The following is a 5,792-nucleotide window of genomic DNA, read 5'->3' on the forward strand; positions in this document are numbered from 1 at the left end:
GATCCCTCCAGGGCTAGAAGAGCTGTCTGCCCTCTGTGTGCAAAGCACTGTTCAGGTGCCTTAACCTTACTGGATTCTGAGATACAGGCTTCTTCCCGCTCCCAGATGAGAACACCCAGGACCAGAGATGTTAGGCAATTACCCCTGCCCAGCCAGCTCCTAAGAAGCCAAGCTGCAGGTCCTCTGCCATCAGAGCCCACGTGACCGCCCCCACCCCACGTGACCGCCCGCGTTCGGGGGCAGAGGAGGCGAGCCGGGCTGGTCCTGGGGCCGCGCGCCACGGACACCGGGAGTGACAGCGGAGAGAGGAGCTTGGAAGCAGCTCTGATGGCCTCTTTCTGATGTCACTTTCAGCACAAGGGAGCCATTCTGCTGATTGTCCTCTTTCCCAGGCAAAAACGAACAGCAAACCCAAAGTGACAAGCAGGAAGACTACAAGGTCTGAGGAGGCCCGTTCCAGGAGGGCCGTGGGTGCAGGGGGAGCTGCCAGGTGAGCAGACAATTCGGGTTTTGTCCCTCAATGGCTGGCTGTGAGATGCCAGGATCTGAGGAGAAGAAAGACCGCGCCGTCCACTGGGTCGTAACGACGGCTCGGCTGAGCAGCCTCGCGGCCTCCAGGAACAGCTGAAGGTAGTGCTTGTCTTTCTCCGCCAGCCTGGCCTGATTTGAAGCCCCCTGAGACAGCCAGTCGGGCTTGAATTCACTTTTCGTGACTGGCCCGTGTCTCCCAATCTAGGGATTGGAAAATCCACAACCAAAGGTCATCGAAAGAGACAGAAGAGTGGGCCCTTCTTCTTCCTCATCTGCCCAGAGCTGGGGGCAATGGAGGACAGATAGAAAATGTGCTGGTAGATGGATGGATGGATGGACAGATGGACAGGTGAGTGGATGGAGAGAGGGAGGGAGGGAGGGATGTGTGGACGAGAGAGACAGAGGGACACTGCCTGGTAGAAGAGCATGAGGCTGCTCTGAAGGGCTCTGCAGGAGTCAAGAGCAGGAAGGACTGGGATCTGGTAGGAGCTGAGGACCCTCCAGCCCCCACCCCCCACCCCCACCCCACCTTTTCAAAGAACCTTCGCTGGCTGTGGGAAACCACACACGGACCCATCTGCCCATCTAGACGTTGAGAGCGTGCCACGGCCAGGAAGGACATCAGGCACCCAAGGCCATAGGACACCCCCCAAGGGCACAGTGCCCATCCCCTCATGGCCCTCGGAGAGAGCACCGTGCCTGACTTGGAAGCACATGGTCACTGGAGAGCTTGTTTAATTGGAAACACCCCCACGTGATCACAGCCATCGCTTCCTTACTCACTTTCCCAGGAAACACCATGGGAGTTCCCAGAAGCCCACTGCCCAGGAAGTACCCGTGTGGGGACTTTAGACACTAGAACAGATCGCAAAGTTGGGACCTTGGGTCTCATGCACACTACTCAGATGAGCCACGTGGCCTGAGGCAGCCGCCTACTGTTATCCCGAATGCTCATTACATGTTCTGTAAATGGACCACCGGATGTTCTGTGCCCTCACGGGACACTTGTGCGGCGTCATCCTAAAATCTCTTCGGCGTCTCTGCTGGGTAGAGCACGCGCGGTCATGGGTACCTGAGTAGATACTGTGGCTCTGCCATTTCTGATTGGGTGACCATGAAACAATCACCTCACATCTCTGCGCCTCAGTTTCCCCACTGTCATATGGTGGGGGCTGTTAAGTCCATGTCAGGCAGTGGGGAGGAGCATGGCTCTTCGGAGCACTCGGAAGCAGAGAATTAAGATGGGTGGCAGCCCTCTGGAATCCGTGTCCTCACAAGCTGATCATGGGTGAGGCGCCAGTGGATTCCGGATTCCTGAGGCTACCCTGGCCATTTGTCCCCGACGTCAAGGCTTTAAAGATCATAGGTCCCCCTTCTCCCTTTCTGAGAGGCACTCATGTGGTCATTTTCCCATCAGCTTCCGAAACTCCCACAGCATCTCCAAGACAGCCACCTATGTGGCCAGCATCGCAAATGAACCAAAGATATGGGTCTTCCGCACTCCCTCAGCCGGTAGAGGCTGGAAGTGTAGCAATTACATTGGTTCCAGTGAAAACGAGATCCTCAGATCCAAGATATGCAAAGGACGTCTTTGTTCTAGAACATTCTCTGCACTTCCCACAGACCTTTTTGCCCGATAGTCTTCCCTACCATGTTGTCTGTAAATGGAGGTCTGAGATCAGCCATTCCTATTGGCATATGAAAAATCTTCCTCCTTCTACTGATTGCCATTATTTGAGTTCCCCTCACAATTCCTGCAGAGTTAGGAGCAGAACTTGATGTGGACACAGAATTATGGGGTGGGGGGTGATAGAACAGAAGCCAACAGCAAACCTTTGTTCCGAGTACCCCTACCCCATACACGTAGCCCCCACCCTGGGGAGGAGCCCAGCAAGAGTTGGACAGGATGTCAGGGACCTTGTCAAGTAGGTAGAACAGCAGTCTTTGCGATAGCAGGGAAACTGAGGCAGAGGCCAGCCCTGGAACTGGGCCTGCAGGGAAACTGAGGCAGAGGGGAGAAAAGATACCAGCGACTCCTTCAGAGGTGCTCCTGGGAAGGCACTGGTCTGGGGGACCAGCAGGATGCGTCACTTGGTGGCACGGGGAAGGGTCCATTCCCACCGCAGGGCCCGGAGAGTCTGGTCAGAGGCTCAGGGCAAAGCAGTAACGACGTGAACACTGCTCACTGTCCCACTGGGCAGGACTCTCTATGACTATGCGCAGCACTCCAGGACTGAGGAGACAGACAGGAAGGAAAAGCCATATAGATTTCTGTGTCTTTTTAAAGACTGTATATAAAGGATGCAGGCAGGGGCTTCTGATGAAGATGGAAATAGCACATTCCCCTCTGGTTGTAAAGGTATCAGAAATGAACAGCCTCCCAAAGATAGAAGAATGCTCTGCTGGGTAATATTGATTATCTTTGGGGTCAGAAATTGTTTTGCAATTGTTCCTGATTGAAAGGTTTTCTATTAATTCCTACCGGCAGGCAGAATAAGAAATATTGAATGCCTAATTGCCTTTGAAATAATTACACCCCCCAAATGTAATATCTTAACCAACGTGTCGTGCAATCGATGCCTTGCTGAACTAGGGAGATTCGAGAGGCGATGCAAGGTCAGCGCTGGATGGGGGAGGAGCTCGCTAGCGCCCTGGGCCATGGGGTTGGACTCCAGCTCCTTGAGTCCAGGCCCATGTGCAAAGCTGGTGGACAGGAAGCCCTCCCACCAGGACACCAGCCTAGGGTAAAAGAGCACTGAACTGGGAGGCAGAGCCATGAGCTGGGTCCTGATCCAGAGATCTTGGGGAAGCTAATCAACGTCTTATGTTTCTGTCTCTCTCTCTTCTGCAAAATGAGGCCGACCGAGAGTGACCCCGAGGGTGGGGGGTGGAGTGAAGCATCCAGCGAATCCAAATATCCACGGATACACGTGGAAGCATTTTGTCGTCTATGAATTTATCTGTTCACTCATGTAAGAAATATTTGTTTTAGCTCCTGCTGTATACCAGCACGAACCTAGGGCCCTGAGTGACCCCTGAATAAATTAAGACTGAATCCCTGTCCTCAGAGAGATTCCTTCTAGGCGGACTGCAGGCCACAAACAGAGGGACACATAAGATGTGTAGCACACTGGGGACAGGTGTAAGGAGAAAAACCAAATCCGGGAAGGGGGAAGTGAAAGGTTGGGGAGAGAGATATTGGAGAGAGAGATAGCTACGGGTACAGGGAAAGGTAGGTCTAGAGGAAGAGAGAGATTTGGTATGAGGAACTGGCGCATCACAGAGGCTGAGAAGTCCCATGGTCTGCAAGCTGGGGACCCAGGGAAGCCAGTGCCGTGAGTCCTAGTTCAAGGGCAGGAAATTCATTTCCCAGCTCAGGAGTCAGACGGAGAAACAAAATTCAGCCTTTCTCCACATTTTTGTTCTACTAGCCCCTCCATGGATGGGACGATGCCTGCCAACCTTTGGGCAGGTAATCTGCTCTCCTCGGTCTATGGATTCAAATGCTAATATCTTTCAGAGGCACCTCACAGGCATACCCAGAAAAGGATCAAGAAGATGTGGTTTATCTATACGATGGAATACTACATGGCAACGAGAAAGAATGAAATCTGGCCTGTGTAGCAACATGGATGGACCTTGAGGGTGTTATGCTGAGCGAAATAAGTCAGGCAAAGAAGGACAGCTACCATATGTTTGCACGTATCGGAGGATTAGGAGGAACTTAACCGAGGACCGTGGGTGAGAAGAAGGGGGGAAAATAGTTGGGGAGAGGGAGGGAGGCAAACCATGAGAGTCTCTTGAATACCGAGAACAGACTGAGGGCAGATGGGGGTGGGGGAGAGGGGAAGGGGGGTGATGGTCATGGAGGAGGGCACTTGTGGGGATGAGCACTGGGTGTTATATGGAAACCAACTTGACAATAAACTATTTAAGAAAAGAAAAAAAAAAAGAAATCGTGTTTAACCAGATATGTGGGCACCTTGTAGCCCAGTGAAGTTGACACAGAAAATTATCCAGCACGGCTAAGAATTCATAAAGTACAGTTGGCATCACAGAGAACCTGACGGGCCGCCCCACCCTCCAGGCATCCATGGTCCCTCTAGAAGAATCTCGGGGCACTTTTTCAAATCCACTCACTTTCCTGGGGATTCAGCTGCGTAGTGTTTGGGGAGTTTGCCCCTATTTGCACATGCCCAGTGCCGGTCTCTACCCCATGATGGATGCTCCTTCTTTTGTTTTTTTTTTGTTTTTTTTTTTTTAATAGTTTATTGTCAAATTAGTTTCCACATAACACTCAGTGCTCATCCCCACAAGTGCCCTCCTCCATGCCCATCCCCCCTCCCCCCACATCCATCAGTCCTCAGTTTTTGTCAGCATTCAAGAGTCTCTCATGGTTTGCCTCTCTCCCTCTCCCCCACCATTTCCGCCCTTCTTCTCCCCCTTGTTCCTCCGTCAAGTTCCTCCTAATCCTTCTTTTGTTTTTTTTATCAAAAAAATTTTTTTAAATTTTTTAAATATTTATTTATTTTTGAGAGAGAGAGNCAGTGCCAGACTCTTAGCCACTCCCCAGCCCCTCTCCCCAACCTGGGGGCCGCCACCCAGCTTTGACGCAGTGATCCATGTTGACAAACTCACACATCCCAACAAACCCAGTTGACAGATAGGAAAACAGTTTCTAAAAGGAGGAAGGCTTCCCAAAGGACGATTTCTGCAGCGAAGCCCCTGCAAGTTATAGCTGGAAGTCCAGGTTCAAATCCTAGCTCCACCCATACAAGCTGAGGGACCTCACCTGGGTTCCTTCAGTTTCAGAGCCACGGGCCCCTCCCCTGGGGCCCATCAGCCCCACCAGCTCCCCTGGGGCCTGTGCGCCATCAGCACATCACTCCCAGGGCATTGGGGTAAAATTAGAATTTTAAAAAAATTTATTCTGAGAGAGAGAGAGAGAGAGACAGCACCAGCAGTGTAGAGGCAGAGAGAGAGAGAGAGAGAGAGAGAAGGGAGAGAGAGAATCCCAAGCAGGCTCGATCCCAAGAACTGTGAGATCAGGACCTGAGCTTGACCAGATCAAGAGTTCGACACTTAACCAGCTGAGCCACCCAGGCACCCCAGGGGCTATTTTCTGTGACTAATTGCCCCCATCTCAGCCCCTGAATACAAAACCCTAACAGTCACAGGTTCCACTAAGAATTTGAAAAAAGAAACTGAAATAGAGTATTTTTAGAAGACCTTTCAACCTTATCCTAAAAACACCTGCAAAT

At 51.8% G+C, this 5,792-nt stretch overlaps 1 long non-coding RNA gene across 2 annotated transcripts in view; it reads left to right on the forward strand.

The window, feature by feature from the left end:
• Positions 1-286: 286 nt before the first annotated feature.
• LOC144230594 (uncharacterized) overlaps positions 287-5,792 on the forward strand; it is an 11,057-nt gene continuing 5,551 nt past the window's right edge. Inside the window, exons 1-3 of one of the 2 annotated variants that reach the window (XR_013334806.1) lie at positions 287-630; positions 737-880; positions 4,052-4,282. This is a non-coding gene — a long non-coding RNA (uncharacterized LOC144230594). Of the gene's footprint in view, positions 631-736; positions 881-4,051; positions 4,283-5,792 lie in introns of those variants that run through there. The other variant, XR_013334807.1, reaches the window with a different exon arrangement.

Source organism: Crocuta crocuta, unplaced genomic scaffold (genome assembly GCF_008692635.1).
Source record: "Crocuta crocuta isolate KB4526 unplaced genomic scaffold, BGI_CrCroc_1.0 scaffold466, whole genome shotgun sequence".
In the NCBI taxonomy this organism is placed as follows: domain Eukaryota; kingdom Metazoa; phylum Chordata; class Mammalia; order Carnivora; family Hyaenidae; genus Crocuta; species Crocuta crocuta.